At 57.2% G+C, this 22157-nt stretch overlaps 1 long non-coding RNA gene across 2 annotated transcripts; it reads right to left on the bottom strand.

Moving 5' to 3' along the window:
- Positions 1 to 13280: 13280 nt before the first annotated feature.
- Positions 13281 to 20824, bottom strand: LOC143638124 (uncharacterized). Of its 2 annotated transcripts, XR_013154551.1 has the most exons (4): positions 20670 to 20824; positions 14545 to 15329; positions 13611 to 14221; positions 13281 to 13494 (listed from the first exon to the last, which is right to left on the bottom strand). It is a non-coding gene; the product is annotated as an uncharacterized LOC143638124 (long non-coding RNA). The 2 variants fall into 2 exon arrangements; XR_013154550.1 differs by having other exon boundaries at positions 13281 to 14221.
- Positions 20825 to 22157: the final 1333 nt, after the last annotated feature.

Genomic DNA, 22157 nt, shown 5'->3' with positions numbered 1-22157 from the left:
AGCCCGGGCCACACGGCGCAGGCCAGGGCTGTCCCCGGCGGAGAGCAGAACCATGGAGGCAGGGGGAGAAGAGGATGCCCCTCCCCACACAGTCCCTTTCTGTCTCCCTCCAAGGCTGAGCCATGTGGGCAGGTCCTCAGCTCCCCGTCTTGACTCTGAGGGAGCCTCTGGTCATTCTGAGTCCCCTCTGGTCATTCTGGGTCCCCTCTGGTCATTCTGGGTCCCCTCTGGTCATTCTGGGTCCCCCCTGGTCATTCTGAGTCCCCTCTGGTCATTCTGGGTCCCCTCTGGTCATTCTGGGTCCCCTCTGGTCATTCTGAGTCCCCTCTGGTCATTCTGGGTCCCCTCTGGTCATTCTGGGTCCCCTCTGGTCATTCTGAGTCCCCTCTGGTCATTCTGGGTCCCCTCTGGTCATTCTGGGTCCCCTCTGGTCATTCTGGGTCCCCTCTGGTCATTCTGAGTCCCCCCTGGTCATTCTGGGTCCCCCCTGGTCATTCTGGCTGCTGCGGGTGTCCGGCCACATCACAGCCCGGCAGGCCCATCCGCTTGCAGGAGCCGAGGCCTCAGGGAGCCAGCGATGGTTAGGGCGAGAGGGCATCCCAGCAGCTGCCAGCCCCCCCCCAGCCCCCTCCCCAGGTGCCAGAGCTGAGATGGTCTCTGTCCTTCCGTCTCCTTCTCTTCCCTGGCCCCTAGCCTCCTGCTAGGACATGCCCCTGGGCCTCCTGGGAATGCAAACACCCCGGTCCGGTGACACTGTCACCCAGCAGCTGGAGAAACGCGGGGCCCTCAGAGCCCGGGCCTGGACGCCTTCCTTTTCCTTAGAAGAAAATCCAAACCCCTCCCCACGGGCTGCCCCTCCTCCGACTCACAGCCGCCATGGCAGATGTGGCTCTGTGCCGCCATCAGGAACAGGGGACACGGGTCCTGAGCAAAAGGCCTGGCAGAGCCGCGTCCTGACGCAAGTCACGGCTGAGCTTCCAGACGGAGGCTTCAGGGGCCACAGGAGAACCCTGTGGGGACAAAGCCTGCCCGGCCATGTGTCCCCCAGGCCCTCCTGCAGGGAGGCTCAGGCAGGGACAGCACAGGGTGCTGTGGTTCCGGGGGCATGGCAACTTCGTCCTCCGTGCAGCACTGTGGGGAGGTGGAGCCCCAGGGAGGCATCCAGGCCATAAGGGCTCCACCCACCGTAAGACCTATTTCTTACTCTGTCCTGGGCTCAGTCTCTTTCCCTTGGGCCTTCTGCCACAGGATGTCCCCTGCAAGACAGCCCTCGCCAGATGCCTGTCCCTTGGCCTCAGAATTCCCAGTCTCCAGAACTGTAAGAAAAGAATCTCCTTTCTTTATAAAGGAGCCAGCCTCAGGTATTCTGTTATAGCAGCACGTAACAGACTAGGACACACAGGATAAGGAGATTCTGCTGGGCTTGGGATGCTAAGCCTCCTTCTTCCATATGCCCTCTTCCTTGGCCACCGCCCATGTCCTTTCCTTTCCTCATCTAAAATCTGCCTGCTTGACCTTGGTACCCCTACAGACAGGCAGACAGCTCAGCCTTCCCCGTGGGGCAGGGTTGTAACTGAGGAGGCAGTCGCCAGTTAGAGCCACAGAGGGCCGGGCAGCAAGTTGGGCCCTTGGTCACCCTCTAGGCCTGTGCTTCTGAGAGCAGGCAGGTGGCGGGGTAAAAGCCATCAAGACCACACCAAGCCATGGGAGGAGTGTCACAGTCCATGGGGCCATGTTTTAAAGGTGCCCCCGAAGCCCTGGCCCGTGGGACCCGGTGAGCCCAAGTCATCTGGCCCAGGCTGAGAGCATCTGCATTTCCCTCCACTTAACTCAGTTTGCTGGCTCCCACCTCCGGGAAGGGAATGGAGAGGAGAACTCAGAGCCAGGCAACCTCCCTGTCACCACTGCCCTGTCCAGAGCTTGACACAAACAAGTGTCTCCACCAAAACCCTCCAGGCATTGCCCCACAGCCACATGGTCCCCTGAACCCAGCCACAGAAAGGAGCGTGTCCTCAGCAGAAGGGGTTAACAAACACCATCATAAACTTGGAATCCACAACCCCCCACATGGCAAAAGACTCAGAAGAGATCCTGAACTCCCAGGAGCCACGTTAAAATCTGATCTCCCAAACAGTCAGATTAAAATGTGGCCTTCTAGGGCTGGCCTCCCGTCCTGTTATTTGCAGAGTCAAACATCCATGGCATGGCGTGTGGACCATAAAAAGTTTCAGTCAAACCCAGGACACTAAGCAGATATAAAGACGTGCCCAAGATCACTGTTTTCTTTTTTCCTGGTTCCAGAGATCGAACCCAGGGATGCCTAATCACTGAGCCACCTCCCCAGCCCTTTTTTATCTTTTTTATTTTGAGACAGGGTCTTACTCAATTGCTTAGGGCCTTGCTAAGTGGTCGAGGCTGGTCTTGAACTTACGATCCTCCTGCCTCAGCCTCCAGAGACTCTGGGATTACCATTGTGTGCACCACGCCCAGCCCGAGATCACTCTTGTAGCTCAAAATAAATGCACAGGCACAGGCTTTTGGATTCCAATTGTAGAGGATAGTTGCCCAATTTTTCAAAGAGCTTTCTAATCGACTTATGAAAATTGGGCATCTGTAACCACGAAGTCTAGTGAAATCCATCCAGTGTTGGTACCAATACCTGACCCAAGCACAAAGCCAGGCCTACAATTAAGCAAAAGGTAAACAGCATGTGAAAATAATCGAGGCTGTCCTCAATTTTTAAAATCCCCCTTTGACATGAAGATACGTGATAAAGTCATCTAAGGTGTTGGAAATCTAATTGGTAATGTCGTTGTGACAAATATGTCAGCTTCTAAAAATGCACTGTGGTCACTGGGCACCCCATGACATCTTGCAGTTTTCTCTTCCCGTTGTGTTGGGTCTAAAACACCGTGGCTGGCTGTCACTGTTAACCTCAGAAAGTGCTGGGAGATGGCCACGGTGACTTCTCCTTGGCTGTGTGATTCTGAACAGGTGTGGCCTGCAGGTAAAGGTACTGGGATCACATTCCTGCCCCCAGAGCGAGGGAAGATTGAGTCCCTCTACCAAAGTACACCCACAGAATCGTTCATGGTATGTCATTTCTCCAAGCCTTACCAATTTAGACTGGCGTGGACGTTCATCTTGACGCAGGCCCTTTCCACAGGTGGCTTGACTTTTCTCTGCGATTCCAAACAAGCTGATTCTGCGAGAACAAAGCTGACTAAAGACACGGTTCCGTAAAACTTCCTGGCTCCTTCATTCTTTCCCAGTAGATACGTTTCATTGATGAGAACAGGTACACAGAACCCTTAAGGCGATGCGGCATTGGTAAGCAGGGAGCTCCCAGAGAAGTTTTTCCAAAGGTGGACAAACAGAAAATGAGTCCCTGTTTCTGTGTGCTCCCCTGCAGAGGGCCCAGTCCGCATCAGTAACTGTTTTTGGACGGGGCTGGAGGGTGGGGGGCACCAGGGATTGAACCCCAGCTCTTAAGAGCATTTCTTTTTTCTATGAATAGGTAAGAAGATGCTGAGGGATCGGGATCCCACTTCTGCATTCGAGACGTTTGCACTAGTCCACTTGAGCGGCTGCAGCGAAATCACAGGCTGGGCGTCCTGTGGATGACAGAATTTCATTTCCCACCATTCTGGTGGCTGAATGTCCACGCTCAAGGCGCTGGTGCATCTGGTACGGGTTCTCTTCCTCAAAGATTTGCCATCAGGGAGGGCAAAAGGCAGATCTCCTGGTGTGTGTGTGTGTGTGTGTGTGTGTGTGGAGCTGGGGACTGAACCCAGGGCCTTGTGCAGGCAAAGCAAGCACTCTACCAACTGAGCCATGTCCCCAGCCCTCCTGGGCCTCTTTCTTAAGAGCACTGATCTCCGCCTCCTGATACCATCACTGAGGCACGGGCACATGTGTCTCCCACTCTGCAAACATGGACACATCCACCTTTAACTCAAGGTCGCCTGTCCCCAACGTGCTCATAGGTGTGTGAGGAGATGATCTTAATGCCGGTGGACACCACACCCAAGTCTCAGTGACTCACAGGGTACAGTGCGTCCCTCCTCCCAGCAGCACCACAGGTGGAAGGACATTCAGGGACCCAGGGGATTTCTTCTCCAGTGGCCCTGTCACCATGAGGCCCCAAAGGCCGTCAGACTGTCCTCATCAGGCCCCAGATGAAGGGGGGAGAGAGTCTGAAGGAAGAAACCACAGATTTAGGGACCCGCCACTCCCACCCACATTATGTTTGTCAAATGTGGCCCCTGGGGCTACGCCCACTTGCAAGGGAGGCCGAGGAACAGTGCAGTTTAGCTGGAGCCCATAAAAGAAAGGACCGGGGGGACAGGCTGTCCTACTATGTTTAAATGCACACACTCACAGCCATCTGGTCGACCCTGATCAGGAGAACAGAAATCACTTTTCCACTGTAAACTGCTCCAAGAAGCTCCCAGGCTCATCAAAGCAAACTCCTCCTCTGTATCAGGAAGCTCCTCTGTATCAGGAAGCTGGGCCCAGCTGGAAGCTTGCACGCATGCACAGGGTTCATCGTTAAAGGTCCACAGCCAAGGACAGCTTCACGTGTTCAACCACTTAGTCTCCTTCTGACAACTTTCTTTAACAAGTACATTTTCCCCACACCTTTAACCAAAACAGTGCAGATCTTACAGCAGGCACACAAAGTGCCTCCTCCTCGAAGGATGATTGTGTGTGTGTGTGTGTGTGTGTGTGTGTGTGTTACTCTAGTGGATCTAATCATTTACTATTAAAGCTTTCCAAGGCAAAAGTATGAGCTGCAGATCAAGAGTAAGTACTTAAAGTTATTCTCCAGATGTCCAGGCAGACGTCTGCCTCCTGATCTCCAGTGCTTTGGGGGGGAAGGGTAGGAAGATGAGCAGGGGGTCCCGGCGCCCGTGTGTGTACCAAGGGGCAGGTAGGGTTCCACAGTACCCGCCTCAGGTGTGATTTTCTTTCTCAAAGATGAGGGCCACACCCAGAGACCACAGAAGTTGATACCCAGACAGTCGATGGGCACAACGGATGTCGTTTCCATGAGGTGGAGCATCAGGTCTGGGCTTGGGACGGGAACACCCTTGAGCTGGGAAGGCTCTGTCTGCCTGCCATCGAAGAGTTGGTGATGTCACGATCGGCTCCTCTTTATGGCCACAGGCCGCTCAGGGACGGGGGGAACCCACAGAGCACCCCAAAGCCCAGTGGCGGAATCAGCAAGCCTGCGAACTCTCGTCGGGTCCCTAGCGGTCAGGAATTCCTTGGTGGCTGGCAGCTTCCTCTGGCGCAGGTCCCCGGGGGGCGGGGCCGTAGCACTTGGGCTGGCCAGGGCCTCTGGCCATCGGCCACCCCTGGGAGCTGCTTGTGGGTCCTCCCAGGTGTCACTGGCTTCCTCCAGAGCAAGCAAAGCAAGAGAGCACAGGGCAGGTGGCGTCTGGAATCTGCGTCTCCTTCTGAGACACAGCTCAGAGTGACCGCCACCTGATCTACGGGAGGAGGCAGGATCCAGGAGAGGGGACAGAACCCCTGCCTCTCAGTGGGGGGCGGTCACAGCCACACTGCAGGAGAAGCTGGCAAGAGGGGACACGGAGGGGTGAAGTGACCTTTGAAGACACAATCATCCCCAGGGCCCAGCCTGCAGATGCCTCTGCTTATCTCAGCCTCAGAGAATGGTGGCCTAGAAAGGTGACATCACGCGGCTACGCTCCGGCCAGAGGAGGAGAGGGGAGTGAGTCTGAGCCTAGACACATCCCCAGCACTGTACTAGAAAGTTCTTCCCCCACGGGGGGCTGTCTTTAATGCCGCTCTCTGGGCTGCACACTCAATGTGACCCCTGAGTTGGAGGCAGACAAAGCCCCATCTGTCCAAGTACCCAGAAAGGAGATGCCTCCCGGTTCAGCTGGTGCCCACAGCATCAGGAACAACCATCAATAACGGTGATCCCAGAGCCTCCCACCCTCCATCCAACCTCCAGCCTGGGTCAAAGGTCTGCCTGAAGCCCGGCGCAGTGGCGCACGCCTGTAATCCCAGGGATCGGGAGGAATCCCAGGGGATCAGGAGACTGAGGCAGGAGGATGGTGAGTTCAAAGCCAGCCTCAGCAACTTAGCGAGGCCCTCAGCAACTCAGTGAGACCCTGTCTCTAAATAAAAACACAAAAAAGGGTTGGGGATGAGGTTCATTGGTTGAGCGTCCCTGGGGTCAAGGTCTGCCTAATGCTTGATTTTGAAGAGAAAAAAGACTCCTGTGTCTCAGGTCCCAGGGACATCCTCTATGTCTGAGGCTGCGGAGAGGAAATGGCAGAGGAACGACGTTCAGAAAGAGACCTCTGGCTTCAGCCCTCCCGCAAACTGCCCAACGGTAAGGTTCAGGAGTCAAGGGACATAGTGGCCAGCACCCTCCTCCCCTGTCCCAGGAGGAGCTGGCGACTCTGAGCAGGCAGAAGCCCGCCTGGGCCATAGCTGTCCCCCAGCCCCTTTCCTCTCCTCCACGACACGACTGGACTTTGGAAAAACATTCTGGGTGGGGTCACTGGGTACAGGACCAAGAAAGGGCTGAGAAGCCTCCCGCCGGCAGCCTCCGTCCTCTGGTCTGCAGGGGACTGCCAAGGCCAGTCGGGGTTCAGGAGGGAAGGGACAGGAGCTGCGTCCCGGAGACTCTGGATAAAGGCTAGTTCGCAATCTCTTCTGGACGGTCCCCCTGTGGCCCCGGGTTGGACCTCCGCCTTCCTCCTCAGCCGACGGGCCTCCTGACCACCACCTGGTCCAGGAACAGCCTGCTGACTGAGGGCTCTGGGGCCTTGGGTCCCCGCTGTGCCTTTGCTGGGGACTGGGAGGCAGGACAAGCAGGTCCGTCCCCCTGCTTCCTCTCCCCGCTCTTTGCCCCTGACCGACCTGATCTCTGGTCCTTCCCCAGAGACCCCTCACGTCCTCTCCCTGAGCAGCCTCTGGCCCTGGGGAGGACAGGGTTGTGGGCTCTACCCGCTCGTGAGACGTGGGGGACACAGATCCGACTTTTCCACCCGCCCCGAGCCAGGGACCAGGTTCCTGCTACACCAGGTTGAAGGCACGAGGCGGAGCTGAGCAGCGGAGGCCTGAGCCGCCCGCAATTCCCTTCCTGGAGGCCGGGCACACCCCAGCCTGCAGCCCTGAGGCAGAGGCCACGGCCCAAGGGTTCTTCCTTGAACCAGAGCTGGAGAGACTGTGCCCTGCTCCGTGGCTCACGCCAGGTGTGGTCACCAGCCTGCACTGAGCACGTCCAGGGAGCGGGCCCCTGGGGGTCAGTCCAGATGCCCCGTGACCACTCACATTTCCTTGTTGCCCTGAAAAAACTCACTCCTTGACCCGAATTGGCAGAGCCCCCCCTCCAAATCCCACAGCTCCTGATCACAGGCCCCAACCTGCCAGAAGACAGGACGTCCAGCTGCCCAGAGCACAGCCTGCACCGGCCTCAGCAGAGCTCGTGGGGCTGGGGAAGGGGCTGAAGCAGAAGAACAGAGTGAAGAGCCCCCAGCACGGCTGACCCGGGCTTCCAGGAAGAGATGCCTTTCAGGGGCCTGCAGTGGGCCTCGGGTTTCTCCCAGGAGCCCAGGGCTGGTGCCCCAGGCACTGTCCAGCTGGTTAGCCTCCAGAGACCAGGTCCTACCTTCGCCCACACCCTCCTGCAGACCAAGCGAGGTCCCCAGCCCCCCAGACCCTGTCTTCCTCTCCCAGCCCCGACCCACTGCTCTGCAGGCACCCGGAGGGCCAGAGAGGAGGAGGAGGGCCAAGCCGCTCAGGCCGGACTCCGAGCCTCCAGGGCCCATGGGACTCCCTCTGGCCTGCTGTCCCACGGCCCCTTTTCTTGCCATGGCGTGGAAGGAGTTCTGGTGCTCCTCACCGCCAGCGGACAGAGGAGGCCAGAGGGCAGAGGCCCCCGGGAACCCAAAGCCCCGGCGGTGGACGAGGATAGGGAGCATCCCTGGAGGTCACTCTATCAGTAGGTCCCGGAAACCACGGCCCTCCCCAGGGACCAAAAAGGAGCGCCCACTCCCCACCCCAGCTTGCTCTCGGGCCTCCCACTGAGGCTGCCAGGTGGGAACAGGTCTTTGCACCTCGGCTGGGCGCTGAGCCTCAGGCCTAGCTGCACCCCCCTGGGGCAGGGTGGGGGTGTTAAAATAGGGATGAAGTCCTCAGGGAAAGAGGAAGACAGAAAGGCTGGGATGGCAGCTGCTGGTGAATGCCAGGCTCAGGCCAAACCAGGAGAGAACATTTGGTACAAATGCTGGGCTGTCGGCTTGTCCCTAAAAAAAGACTCCAGCTGTTGGCAACAGGGCTGCTTAGAAAGCAGGGCCTGGGACGAGAAAGGAGTCCTACCCTGCAGAGTCGGGGCAAGATCTGCTCCTATGCGGCGCCGGAGTTGGGAGGCAATGTCCAGCACAACTGCAGCCTGAAAGCTGCTGGAGGCATGCCCAGGAGCACGCGGGGCCAAGAGCTGCAGCAAAGCATGCATAAAGTCATCTTGGCTGTGGCCACTCCCAGATGGCTTCTTCTGAAATCCAAGCCCTCCTTTGGCTGCACTTTGACCCGGATCTGGTCACCCCAGCAGTCCTTGGGCCTCATAGACACATTAGCATTGGGGAAGCTTTCCCCTTCTTAAAGCTTGAACCCTGGATCTGGAAGGACTGCGACAGAGGCCCCAGCAGCCCTACTAAGTGCCTTAGCAGGTGGGCGAGTTCACTAGGGGCTGCAGAGGGATTCGGGGTGGGAGAGAGTCAAGGAACAGGAGCAGATGCCTCAGCACTGACGGGAATGTCCCCAAGTGCAGCTGCCCAGGAGGCGGGGCTTCTGGGTGAGTGCAGAGCCATCAGGTGACATGAAAAAAACTGCAGACACTCCAAAAAAAGGAAAGAAGCAAGAAAACCTGAGACTCCGCTTCCCAGCCTCTATGTGCTTACTGAGAACACATCACAGGAGCTTCCAGGGTGGCAGCCTCTGTGCACCCCTCCACCCCACACTCTTTCTCAAATAATGTGACAAGAGCCCTTATTGTCCGCGATGCCACAATGAACATTCATCGCGTCCTTCAGACAGCTGCCATTTGTCGAGTGCTGAAAGCGTACACCAGCACTGTCCCAAGCACTTTGCATTTTCTTCTCCAGACCACAGGGCCACCGTGGGAGGGAAGCACTTGTCTCGATAGCCCTCGGTGGGCAGATGAGAAAACTGAGCCATGGAGAAAGAGCACGGTTTGTCTGTCCCAAGACCAGACAGCTGGTGACAGGAACCCGGCTAGAGACTGGAGTCCCACCCAGGAAGCTGGCAGCTGGTCAGACTCCCCCTCCTGCGCCCACCTCTTCATTTAGTGGAGCACTGTCCCCGGGTCTCCACCAGGTCTGCAGGGGGCGTTGCAAGGAGGAGGAGAGGAGGTCTTTGCTGGGACTGGGGGAACCACTCCAAGATCCCTGGGTGGGTCCCAGACCACCAGAGTCCCCCTGCCTGGGCCACCAACGTGATGCCAGGCCAGCCGGAGAGCTGTGGGGGTCTGGGGCTCCTCACTTTTAAAGATGGGCTGTTGGGCAAGGTGAGCTTTAACTTGCAGTGGATCCGACCCCACAGAGGTTTGAAACGGGTGTGTCCATGAGCTACTCAGGGATGCTTTGTGGACAGAACAAGTCCACCCTCAGGCAGCCCACGTTCCAGCAAGAGGAAGTCCCCATGAACAAGGAACTGTGGACAGAGGTGAGTCCCAAGGAAAGGTGGCTGGTCACAGGCTGCAGGAGGGGACCAGATCTTGCAGGAGGTGGTGGCGGGTCTCAGGGAAGCGGACTCCATCTAGAAAGTGAGACCCGAGCCTCCTTCCAGTGCAAGGCCCCCGAGAGCTGACCAGCTACAAGGAGAAGCAGGGAGAAGGAGGGGCACGCAGAGAGGCCTGGGGTTCATCCGTAGCCCGAGGTGAGCTTCCGCGACAGATGCTGCCTGAGAGTTAGGCAGCCCGGGAGGCTGGATTCTGGGACACGGAGTTCAGCCGGTGACGCACAGCCATGGAATGAAGAGGTGCAAAGGACCTGGGGCCCATACCTATGTGGATAAAACCTGTTGTCCACTCCCAGAAGCCTCCATCCTGTCTGCCTATCTGTGCCATGGGTCCGGATGAAGTTGGATGCGGGATGTCCATCCAGCTTAGATTTAGAAGGCCATCCCCCCAATGCTTTCAGTGCTTAGGCATAAATGCACGAATCCTGGGAGTGCAATAGGGAGGGGTGGGGAGTATGGATAACCAGGCTGCTGCCTCTCTGGAGTCACGACAGGAAACGTGCTTAAAATAAGCATTGATTGAGAAACTTGCCCGGAAGCTGATTCATGTCCCTCAGCCCACCGGGAGGGGGCTTCTGGCTTCCTGGAAGAAGTCTTGATCTAGCTCATAACAACTATGGAGGGGACTGGAAGAAAGGCGGGAGGCAGTGACAGCCCAGGGTCTGGGTGCGTATGAAGGCCAGCGTCACGGGCAGGTCCTGGGACCTGCAAAGGGGCCGCCTCCTAAGGATCTTGCCCAGATCTGGGAGAGAATGGGGCAGACTCAGGGCTCTGGGTCAGAACAGCTCACAGCTGTGAACTCCTCAAAAAGCACAAGGAAAGCTTTCTGTCCCCCTCTCTGCCACCGACAATCCCCTGGGTACTCTTGGAGAGAGACTCACAAGCAAAATGTTCAGATAACACACCGACGACACTTTGAGAATGGAACCACTGTGTATTCGGCCTGAAAATGGCTCAGAGTCCTATCTTTAATAGGAGGGAATCCAGGTACATAGAGACCAATCTCATGGTACCAAGGAAGACACACAGATACATGGCTGCCCTGGAAGCAGCACCCCAGAGACCCAGTTCCCAGACACACAGTCCCAGAACCACATGTGAGCCCAAAGTCTATGTGGTAGTCAGCTTTCTGCTACTGTAACAAACCCTGAGATGACCACCTTATAAAGAGAAAAGGTTTATTCAGGCTCACTGTTTTAGAGGTTTCCCTCTAGGGCTGGTGGCTCCGTTGCTTTGGGCCTGTGGCAAGGCAGCACATGGTGGTAGAAGCCTATGGCAGAGCAAAATGGCTCGCCTCATGACCCGGAAGTGATAAAGGGGAAGGGGAAAGTGCTAGGTTCCCACTATCCTTGTCAAGGGCATGACCTCTACTAAAGACCTGCCTCTCGACTCCCAAAAGCGCCACACCGAGAACCAAGTCTTTAACACACAGGCCTTTGGGTGACCTTCCCCGTCCGTGCTACAGCAGCCCATGTCAATTCCCAGAGATGGCCGCAGGCTAGGCGAGCGCTGTGCCCCTGAGCCACAACCCCAGCCCTAGATGCAGTTTTTAGCTCATCAGCACAAAACTACCAGCCTGACGATGCACATCAAGAGAAGGAGGAGATATTCCATAATTCACCGAGGACATCATCGATCCACGAGCCCTCAGGCGAGTGAGGGTGGTAGGTGTCCCCTGATGGGGTAGGGAGCCCCCCAGGCTGGCAGGAGCTCGGTTCTCCGAGGGCAGGGCTGGCCTTTGCTCAGGGAGAACCTGACTAGACCCCGTGGGACGAGGGAAAGGCTCTGGGGATTCCAACCCTCGGCAAAGCCAACGGCAGACGTGGAACAATGCCAGAAGGGCCGACGCAGGGTTTCAAGCTCCAAGATGGTGCCAGGACTCCACAACGCATGAGAGGTCGCCCAGGGCTGAGAGAGAACTGGGAAGAAATCTATCAGCATCCCCACTGCTGGAAGTTCTTTAATTCTTGGTCCAAAGTCTGTATCTCTTGCAATCTGCAGCCGCTGGAGAGTAGTTCGCTGTTGACCGTAAAGGAAGCCCGTGGGAGTGGGGAAGCACGGTGAGTCTCCTTGGTGGGGTGGGTCAGATTAAAGCCAGTGGCCGGACCTCCAGCTGTGCACCCAGGGGACCACCGTCCACCTTTGGGCAGCTGGCGCACATTTCAAGTACAGTCATTCCTCAGTATTCAGGGGTAGCCGGATCTATGAGGTGTCTATAGACATTTGCTCAGACCCTCCACACATCTTCCCAGATCCCTCAAACCATCTCTAAATCACTTATGATGCCGAATGGGGTCAAATGGGATGGAAGCAGTTGTCAGGGTGCATTCTGAAGGGGAATGACTCTCTACACGTTCTGTGCAGACATGTCTTCTTTCCACTGGGTTCAGTCCACAGCTGGGGCAACTGTGGGTGCAGCACCTGCAGGTAGGGAGAGCTGACCGTAGCCACGGAGCCACCGGGTGAAAGGCCACCTGCGAGCCCTCGTCAGGCAGACCCACGTCGACAGACGAATGGCGACTGGCCCAGTGCCTCCGGGCACGTGTGGTCCGCACCTCCAGGGGCGTGGAGATGAGGGTCCTGCCCAAAACTGCCCACAAGGACTAAGTCAGGACCCCTCTAATTTGGAGAGGTCTGTGGGCCCGACTGCTGCTGTTGAGGCCCCTCTGGGGGTCTGCAGAGGAAGAAGCAAGACTGAGACCCCCTGGCCAGCCACAGACGCTCTCTCAGGGTGACACTCATCAGCCGAACTGTACCTCACCCCAGATGGCAGGTAGACCAGTGGCCAGGCAAGCCCTGGCCTACAGCTGGGCCGTGTGCAAGCTGGCCTGTCCCAGGTGAATTGGGATGTCCCTCCACAGCCATCCGGGGCCAGCTCCATTTCTCCTTCTGCCGCCCAGGTCTCTAGGTGGCTCCTGTTGTACCGCTCCCTGCAGAGCTGCAGTGGTCAGGCGGTTTTCTGAAAGACTATCTGTGGTCAACAGGTACCATCTGGTAATGGATCACAGCCATCTCTCCCAGACTCCCCCCTCCCATGGAAAGAACAAAGGGGAAAAAATATTTCAGCCTGAGAATGGAAAAGGGGAGATCTTGCCTCTAAGCTCATTTGAACTCACCTACTCTGTTCTATGTAGAGCGTGCCAAGTGACTAATGTAAAGGGCACAGCTCTAATGGGAAGCTAAGGTGGGGCAGGAGGGTTTCTCAATGGATAATCGTGGGATTTGGGGTTTTCAGCCTTGAAAGAACACAAAGTGGCTGGAAAGTCTGTTGCTATTTTGGGTAAGTAGCTTCATGTTTTTGGACTTCACTGTGGAGCACTATTCAAACTCGTTAGGATTATAATGCCCAGGATTTGCCCAAGAACATTCTGGTCTTTATCTTCCCATTTTTAAAGGATTTGATCAAAGGATGTTTTGCCTCCCCCCCCCCCGCCCCCGCCCTGAGTTTGCAAACCCATTGTTAATAGTTCTTGCTCAGATTTGGGTTCTGTCTTTGCAGAAAAATTTTCCCATAGATACAGATAAGTTTATTTTATTGTTTTGACCTTGGTGCATCTTAAGTTACCATCCCACTATGCTTCCCCCACTGGAAGTGTTAGAAAAGATGGACTCAGAAGCATTTGGCAACGTCCACTCGTTTGACCAGCAGAATGCAGGATCCAAGAGGTGGCATACAATGGCATTTGATTTTGTCTTAGAGATTTAAAAAAAAAAAAAAAAAAACCTTAGGTAGTCACAGCTGAAAGAAAAGAGGCAGAAAAACAAGAGAAATAGACTGATGAGACCGCTAAGGAGGATCTGGAACTTACCTGGGTCTGGGCAGAGTGAAGGGGTGACTTTCCGCAGTGACCTTGGCCATGGGCATTGACCAAGCACGGGTGGGAAGGAAGAGAGGCCAGGGGTCCTGTCTCCACTTCCAGAATCACTTCGTTCTTCTCTTTCTCACAAGTAGCATTTAGCAAGCTTCCTCCCAAGCTCAGACAGATGCCTTCTCCTAGACTCCAGCCTCCCCTCCACCGTGTCCAGAGCCCAGAACTCTGGGATCCGGCTCACCCCAGGCCTCTTTCACTTGGCTCCCTCCCAGCCACCGCCAGCCTTTGCAACCACACGTCATCAACTGTGAGTTGACCTAGGAAGAAGGGCTGAAGGCCCCCGGAGCCCAGAAATGATTCCCAGCTCTCCTACAGTCGCGAGGTCCTGCACAAGCCACCAACAGTCCCATACCTCGTCCCCCATCTGTCAAGGGGTGCTCCAAGGAGGCCATTTGGTGACCCACCTTGCACAAACATTGAGCATCCATTCCCGGGGCTGAGAAAAGGTCAGGGATTGTCACTCGAACGGTTTCAGATCAGGATCCCGGTCATCTGTGACACCACTGGCTGTCATCTTGATGAATTCAGTGTGTTGGGGGCCTGGGAACCTTGAACAGAAAAAAAAGAAGTGATTGAGAAAACAGAGCAGGCAGCACATGCCAAAGGCCGGGAATGCAGGCTTGCTGAGGTTGGCCGTGGAGCATTCATCCCCCACCCCCTAACCAAAACCAGGCTCAGCATTCCTCCCAGGACAGCCTCAGCGAGATCAGCAACAGTGGGTGGGGCAGCCGACCCTCACCCAGGATTCCACGCCCCGGGAGCCAGGAACTAGTGGTCACTTCCCCAGTTTGGCACGTGGAAGAATCAAATCTCGGGATGTAGGCAGCAGCATGCCCAGGTCCCAGCTGACGCCAGGAACTAAGGTACTCACCTCCAGAGGGATGTACGCAGGATCAGCTGTGTGTCACTACAAGGTGTCAACACCCGGCACAGGCTACGAATAAAGGAAATGTCCCTTGAGCTCACAGTTTAGGAGATTCCAAGTCCAAGATCAGGAGGCCCCCTTGGGCTGGCCACAGGTAAGTGTGGCCAGTGGTGGGACATCATGGCAGGAACTAAGGGTCACATTTAAAACCGGAGCAGAGAGAGAGAGAAACCAGAAGATCCCCAACTCTTAAAGTCTTCAGCACCTCCCAACATCACGACCCCAGAAGCCAAGCCTTCCCAAGTGGACTCTAGGGGACACTCAGTATCCAAATGACAGCAGAGTGACTCTGAAAGTCCTACTCTTTCCAGCCCCAGGGATGCCTCCGAGACCAGGGCTGGCTCTTCTCAGTTCACAGTCTAGAGGCCCAGGGGATATGGGCTCAGGGGGCCAGAGATGTAAGCACACACTCTGGAGTCTCATCTCTTCTTGGGCAGTCTAGGATGTAATCCAGCTCCAAGGACGTCACCAGAGTGGGTGGGGACCCAGCGACGGGTGCAGAAAAAGAAAAGGGCAAATGGTCATGCAGAGAGGCAGAGACTAGAGGATGGCCTCTACCCCTGTGCCGTCAAGTCTGCTTCTGTGCTTCTGGCCCAAGGTGCCTCCGAGTCTCCGCTTCTTCTGCAAAGGTGAGGACAATGACGCACGCAGCCCAGTCGCCCCGAGGGTCGGCCCCAGTGACGCAGGAGAGAGGGCACCGGGCAGTCAGGTTGGCCTCCATCCAGTGACCTCTGAGCGGAGGAAGAGAAGACCTGAGAAGGCGGCCGTGGCAGTGACAAACCCCATGATCCAGGAGGACAGGAGGACGAGCCGTATCCCAGGGTCTAGTTTGCTAGGACGGCCCCAGCGAAGCACCCCACCCGGGCAGCCAGACAACAGCAGGGGTTGCCTCCCGGTTCTGGAGGCCTGAGGTCAGAAGGAAAGATGTCAGCAGGGGTCCAGGCCCTCTGGGACACTAAGCAGGACACCTGCTGCTTCTTCCTGGCCCCTGATGGTGATGCTGACCCTCGGTGTGTCCGGTGTGTCCGAGAGGCACCCTCCCGTCTCTGTCTGCTCCTGGCCCCTCCCCCGGGTGTCTTTTTCTTTTCTCCTAAGGACAAAGGTCACTGGATCCATGTGCACCCTGATGACCTGTCTCAACTTGATGGCATCTGCTGAGCCCCTGTTTCAAAATAAGGCCGCCCTCACAGGTGCTGGGGGATGGACGAGGACATCAGCGTGTCTTCTGAAGATTGCCCAACTCGGCCCATCGCGACCAGGACCGCGCCCTGTGGACTGGCCGAGCTCTGGCTTCCAAGGCTCTCGACTGGCACACAGTCCCGACAGACCCCCGTGATGTGACAGGAAGAAGACGTGAGCGCCACATCAAGGGGCCTCTCAACTCGGCCCAGTGATTGCACCTCCACGCTCGAGAGAGGCCCTTCCAAAGCAGCCTCACCCTGATGCCAGGGGGAGGGCCCTGGACACCAGCTCAAGGCCCCCAGGGGCCTGGCAGGTCAGATGGACCCGAGAGTCAGGCGGACCCCCTCATGGAACCTCGACTTCTAGGTCAGTGCTGTCTCAGCAGGTCAGAGAGACGGGCTGGCCACTAAGGACCTCTCCAGTGACAGCCTCAACTGAGCATGCTGGCCGGTCCCCGCCCGTTCAGGCTGGCCGCTCTCAGGATACATCTGCAGAGCCATCAGCCACGTCTGCCCCCTCTCTGTGGCCCCCTGCCCCATGGCCCGCCCTTCCCCAGGTGTTCATCCCAAGAGCACCCTCAGAGTCTCCTCCTCCAGGTGGGCTCCCCTGGGAGTCACCCCCTCCAAAAAACCCTGCCGTGCCTTGTCCCCCAGCCAGAGACCTCTGTGAGCCTCTTACTTCTCACGGCCTCTGATAAGAGGGAGCCGGAGCCCCCTGCACCCACCCCGTCTCCCCTGAGATGGACATTTACACAAACCGCTAAACAGATGTCTCCTGGGACCCACTGTCTCTGGTCCCCCCAGTGTCTGTGACGTCCCGTTGGCTAGTCCTTAAAGGCTTCTAGCAGACAACTTTCCACTTTCTTGTAAAACAAAGTCTTCTTTCTACGAGCTGCTAAAAAGCACACACAGCTCTGGCTGTCAACCTGGAAGCCAGGAGGGGAGAGGAGAGTACCCAGAGAGCCCGGAGCAGCCTTGAGACCCTGTGTCTGCGTGGCCCAAGCCCAGACCCGTAAAGACCCTGTCAGCAGAACGTCAGCGCTGTCTGCCCCCCCCCCCCCGAGATCACATTCCAGGCCAGAGGAGCCCCCAGTGTCCAAGGGCTCGATGGCCCGTCGGGCCCATGCGAGACCCCCTGGACAGCAGACCTGCGGGGGAGTCCCCTGCACATAGGTGCTGCCCTTCTTCCCACCAAATGAGGGAGATGTCTTAAGAGGGCCCCCACCACAGGCCGCTCAGCCTGAAGCCTCCATAGCTGGGAGATTCTGGCGCGTGGACCTCGCCCCGGCCCCTTAGGAGGGCAGCCGCCCAGCGCCTGGGCCAGGACTCTCTCATCACAGAGCACAGGGCGACCAGATCGGGGCCCGCAGCAGCCCCAGGAAAGCCCTCGCTCCTTCCTTCCGTTCAAGCTCAACTGCATGGACCCCAGAAAACCTTGGCTGTGAGTTCCCAGGTCTGGTATCCCCTGTTTTTAAAGGGAACAAGAAGGATCTGGCAGAAGGAGTCCAGCCGTGCCAGAAAAGCTCCCCACCCCCACCCACCGCTGCAGTGACGCAATTCCTACTCGTCTAGTTTGGGGTGCATGTTCCCGAAGTTTACAAAGATGCTGAAATTTACAGATTTCGGAGGAGAGACACCTACAGAGGAGCGATCCACATGGCCCCGGGCAGGGCATGGATCTTCCCCACGCCTAACTTGGCGTCACCCCTCCGTGGCCCAGCAGCTCATAAAAGCCCAAAAAGAGACTGGAAGTCCATCCCTCGCCCCATGGCTCAGCACCGTGGCTCATTTCCCAGAAGCAGCAAGCACCAGGAATTGTGCAGAAGGCTGCTCTCTGAAAGGCCTGAGAACGCGGCCTGGGCCGCTGGCTGAACCTCCTTCCCTCCTGGCAGGTGGCTGGAAGGTCGATCCTTCGGGTTCACTGAGGAGAGTAGCGGGGTCCTAGTGGACCAGAGCAATACCATTGCTGTGATCTGGTGTGCTGGGTGAGGACCCTTCCCCAGGACACTCAGGAGCCGCATTTTCCAGCCAGTCCAGAGTGTGGAGTGTGAGAACCTCAACCCAGGCAGTGGATTAATCCCCGGGTTGATGGGATTAGCTGGGTGGTAACTGAAGCTGGCTGGTGGCTTTGGGGTATACATTTTGAATGTGGGAGCCGTGTCTTTCTCTGCTTCCTGACCATTGTGCGAGCTGCTCCTCTCCATCACCATGTCCTGAATGGAGCCAGCCCTCTCTGGACTAGCATCTCTGAAACATGAACCCCTAAATAAACTCTCCCTCCCCTAAAATTGTTCTGGACCGTCTTTCTGTCCCCCCAGTGGAAAAGCTGACTACGGCACGCAGGGAGCCCCCCGCTCTCCACCAGAGCTGGTCTCCAAGAGGGTGGACACTCCACGGCTCCATGTGGCTCAGTCGGAAAGCGGGGAGGAGCCGTCACACGCCGCGTGTCCCGCTTTGCCAAACAAGAGAGAACACCTTTTTCTCACGACCTGTTCTGAGAGTGTTGTTATTTTTAAAACAAATCAAGACTCAAAGGGTTGAAGCTGCACCTTCGCCCTCCTCCCCTGAGCACGGGCCTCTTCCAAATGGGCCGCGGGGTTGTTTTGGGAGACTCGAGACGTCCATCCGCGTCTCTGTAGAGTAAACCATCTTTCTCTAGTAGGTGGTGGGTGGTTGTTCTAGAACCGGGAGCAAAGAGGGTATAGGATGGACATGGAGCCTGGACACTCAGCACCAGGAGAAAGAGTGGCCCCAGCGGGTAGCCACAGGGGCTGGGCCTGCCACCGTCTGGATTTTTAAAATTGTTGACCCTTTGCCTTACAGAAGCAGTGCCTGCTGCCGTTAGGACTGACCTGCTCCCTGTGCCTGAGGGAGCACCCAGAGTCCCCTGTGTGGCCCGGGGTCCTCCCTGTTCTGCATCACACCCTGCCTTCGTCCACCTGCACACCTGCCTGGTCCACCCAGGAGCAAGGCACCATGGACAGTTGGACTTTTATGGCTCTTACAGAACTCAGGGTTTCCTGGGCATGCCCCAGGTCAGTCAGTATTCAGGCCCATGACAAAAGTCACTCAGTCTCTTGGCCTGGATGTCCACCTCCTCTCCTGCCCAGGAGAATTCTACTGCTGTGTTTTAAGCTTCAGGGAACAGCCTGTGCTTACTTTCTTGACCACAGCTTCATTCATTTCTGAAGGACGGATTCCTTTAAATTCAGGGACAGCTGAGTCAGGGTAGCCAGTTTGCTCTGGTCCCCAATCCCTGCCTCGATGTAGGAAGGAGCCCTTTTCTATAACCCGCTGCCCTGGAGACTATCAGTTTGTAAACATTTTGTTCATCTGAGAGGCAGAATAATGCCTCATCTTAACTTGACCATTTTTACTGATAAAACTGAACTGCTTTTTATGTAATCTCGGCCTCTTCCATTTTCATCATCTTTGCCCACGTTTGTTTTTGTATTTATTTTATTTGCAAAGCTCTTTGTATATTGTGGACCCTAAGCTTTTATCTTTCACAGGGATTGCAAAACTTTCCCCCAGTTTTTCCTTAATCGCTCATTTCTTACCAGAATGAAATATTTAATTTTTAAGCAGCAAGTCTGTCATTTGCAGAGAGGTCAGATCTGTGAGCCTTCAAGATATTCCTTTCTTCTTTTTGATGCTGGTTAAAAGGCATCTCTTACCCCAAATCACACAAACATGAGCTAAAATCGTGCCTGCCCCTTGTCAGAGCTGTGTAGTTTTGTTTGTTTGTGGTTTCAGGATTGCAACCCAGGGCCCCCTGCATGGGGGCAGAGTTCTACCTCTGAGCCGCCTGCCCAGACCCAGAACCCTGTCTTCAAAGGCAGATCCTAGCGCCCCCTGACCCTCTGCAAGCCACTGCCCCTAGGCAAGGCTGGAGGCCACCAGGGTGCCCTGACTGAGGACTGGCATTTCCCTTTTCCTGGTACTAGTGGCCACAGTGGGACCCCTGCTCCAGGAGCAGTTCCGTCTGGGCCCACAGATCCCCAGGAACGCCTGTCTTGGTTGTGGGCAAACTTCTTGAGTTTTCCAGAAAAAACTGCCATCCCAGAGGCCGTGCTCACCTGGGAAGCGGCGATGCTATAGCCCAGAGGGACAACCGTCCCTTCCCTCCATCTCCCTCCAGCCCCCCACCCCCAGGGCTGCGCGTCACCCCCGGCTCCGCCTCAGAGGAACAGCACAAGCAAATGGGCATCTGAGCTGTTGGTGGCACCCGAGGCCTGGGACAGTCACCCTCCGGGCACTGGTGTCACGTGACCTTGGTCTGCTCGGTGCTGGCTGCACACCCAGGTGTGTGGGCCAGAGGCGGAGCGGGCGGGGGCGGGGAGCGCACCTGGCTGCTGCCTCCTGCTGACCACCCTCAGGGGCCTCCCACGTGTTCCCAGCCACGGGAAGCGCTGCTGCCACGGCGGCTGGCCTTGAGGCCCTGGTAGACCTGGTTCCAGGTTCTTCATCTCTCTGCCAACTCGTCCCTGCAGCCCAGGTGGCCCGTGGGGACTCCCGGTAGACACTCACTGCAGCTGGGTCCTATGGCAAGGGCCCAGGCCTCACTCTCTGGTGATAACACCAAGGTCACATCAGCCCCAGGCTCTTTCTGCCCCTCGGTCAGTCAGCACTCAGGCCCATGGCGAGAGTCACTCAGTCCCATGGCCTGGGTGTCCACACTGGCCTGGTAGTCACAGGGCCTTGGCACCTACCATTTCTTCTGTCTGGAACAGCTCCACACGTGCAGCATTCCCCAGAGCCCTGCCCCTGGCCCTCTGTCTCTCCATTCGGTGTCTTCTTAGAGGAGATTCCCTACGGGCACCCCCTGCCCCGCCACGACCTGAACTCTTACAGAACCACCTTCATCACACGTCAGAACTTCGCACTTACCTCCGATGACCCAGGATGCTTTCCACATCCCACGGGTCCACTCCTCCCAGGACAGGCTGTGTCCCCTGGCGTGTCTGCCATGTCCAGTGAAAACCTGGCACATGAAGCACATCAGGTGAGTGTACCATACCAGGGGCCCTCTGCCCGACGCCCAGCCTGCTCCGAGCCCGACTGCGGGTCTTCATGTCACAGAGCTCTGTAGATGGCCAACCCCAGTCCTGACCCCGTTGGGGGCGCTGGCGGGATTTCCTGACCATTCTGCTCCAAGTGTGAAGGGAAAGCAGGACGTCTCCCCTGGGGGGATCCCGAGGTTCCGAGTTGGCCTGGGAGCCTGAGCCGTGTCCTTCCTCTCGGGCACATCGAGGCTGCCTTGACCCCTCCATCAACACGGCGTGGCACCCGGGTCTTGGGCCCACACGGAACTGGGACAGAAGTCCTGCAGCTCCTGTCCCTCGCAGAGGTTTGGGTGGCTGAGGCCGCACCCTGCAGCGGTGGGCGTCCACACCCTCACTGAAGCAGACTGTTTTCTGATTTTCAAGAGAAATGGGAACTGAGAAATGGCCTTGGCCAAGCCCAGCTTATCCTCACTGCGGAGCTGTGAAGGGACCTCTGGTGACAGCCCAGCCCAGGGAGGCCAAAGGAGTCACCTGTGCACACAGACCTCTGGTGGAGAGCGGAGATGGCCGGGCAGCTGGCACCCAGGCCAGGGTGCTCCACAGGGGAAGGGGTACCAGGGCCTGCCTCCCAGGACCTCCACATGACAGGGCTCCTGGGCCGTGGCCCTGGGACTCAGGGCCTCACTGGGAAACACCTGAGGTCATGTCCCTTCTTCTGAAGGCAATGGACAGAGCAGGACTTTCAGCCAACACGTGCTGAGGGCCAACTGGGGCAGAGGGCACCCGTCTGGGGACAGCGGGGACTGGAGCCATGCGGAACCATAGGGGGACATGCCAGAGCAGGGCCCCAGCGACAGAGTGGCACCAGCACCCACTGCACAGACCTGAGCACAGAGATCCCCTGTGGCCACGGACCACCTTTGGTCATCCGCAGGGCCCCGTGCAGGACACGAACATCTGTTCAAATATGAAGGACTGCAAGATGGCCACAGGTAAGCACCCGGCCACGCTCAGGGCACGGGTGGCCAGCTGCGTGCAGGAAGCCACCCAGGACACACACAGTGCTGTCCGCTCCCCGAGAAACCCCATCCGGGGCGCTGGTGGCCTTGCTCATCGGGGCTGATGCAGCGGGGTGCCCAGGGCCCCCCTCTCCAGGACCCTGGAAGCAGCACACTGGCCCCACCATGCCCTGGTCACGTGGCCTTGGGCCTTCCTGAGTCTTTCATGGACAAGGAAGGACCCATCGGGCACACCCAAGGGTGCCTGAGAGGAGTGGGAGGCGCTCAGTGGAAGGCTGGAGCCCATCTTCCCAGGGGCCACACCTCCCTCCCTCCATCTCCCTCCAGCCCCCACCCCCAAGGATCCACCCGTC

Source organism: Callospermophilus lateralis, chromosome 17 (genome assembly GCF_048772815.1).
Source record: "Callospermophilus lateralis isolate mCalLat2 chromosome 17, mCalLat2.hap1, whole genome shotgun sequence".
Taxonomy (NCBI): domain Eukaryota; kingdom Metazoa; phylum Chordata; class Mammalia; order Rodentia; family Sciuridae; genus Callospermophilus; species Callospermophilus lateralis.
Note: the sequence above shows the minus strand (reverse complement) of the source record. Positions and strands in the feature narration are given on the sequence as shown.